Source organism: Plectropomus leopardus, unplaced genomic scaffold (genome assembly GCF_008729295.1).
Source record: "Plectropomus leopardus isolate mb unplaced genomic scaffold, YSFRI_Pleo_2.0 unplaced_scaffold74319, whole genome shotgun sequence".
Classification (NCBI taxonomy): Eukaryota; Metazoa; Chordata; class Actinopteri; order Perciformes; family Serranidae; genus Plectropomus; species Plectropomus leopardus.
In genome coordinates, this window is record NW_024681828.1 from 1 (window position 1) to 591 (window position 591).

General features: G+C 42.8%; 1 non-coding gene across 1 annotated transcript; it reads right to left on the reverse strand.

Annotated features, from left to right (window-relative positions):
* Nucleotides 1-454: 454 nt before the first annotated feature.
* On the reverse strand, nucleotides 455-536 carry trnas-uga. The gene has a single exon. It is a non-coding gene; the product is annotated as a tRNA-Ser (tRNA).
* Nucleotides 537-591: the final 55 nt, after the last annotated feature.

The following is a 591-nucleotide window of genomic DNA, read 5'->3' on the forward strand; positions in this document are numbered from 1 at the left end:
CGAGTCCAACGCCTTAACCACTCGGCCATCACAGCTGTTTTTCCTTCCTTATTTTCATGTTTCTTGAAGATTTACTCACTTGATTTCAAGGTTAACCTCTTTGGTTTCGTCCAGACAAATCCTGTGTTTGCCCCATTTGGACCTGTATACTGATCAGTATAGAGTACTGATCAGCTGTGTGATCGTACTCTATACCTGCATCAGTGGAGGGCAGGCCCTGAAACAGATGTCTTTGTATTTGTTGCACTATTAGTTTTCCTGCCTGACCATAGAATCAAGGTTTACACTGTAAGGACATGCAATATGGGGAATTTGTAGACCAGATTGATGCCTTTAGCATTTCCAGAAAAGTTCTTGTTCTGTGTTCTGACGTGTTTTGACTGTGGCTAGCAACCATCATTTGGTAAACAGGGGTCAACCAGCATAGAAAGAAAGTTGTGGTATGATTTGACTACGCTGTGAGCAGGGTTTGAACCTGCGCGGGGAATCCCCATTGGATTTCAAGTCCAACGCCTTAACCTCTCGGCCATCACAGCTATGAAGATTTCCATTTCATTGTGAGTTTTCTCAGATTTTTACTTTCTAGCCAAA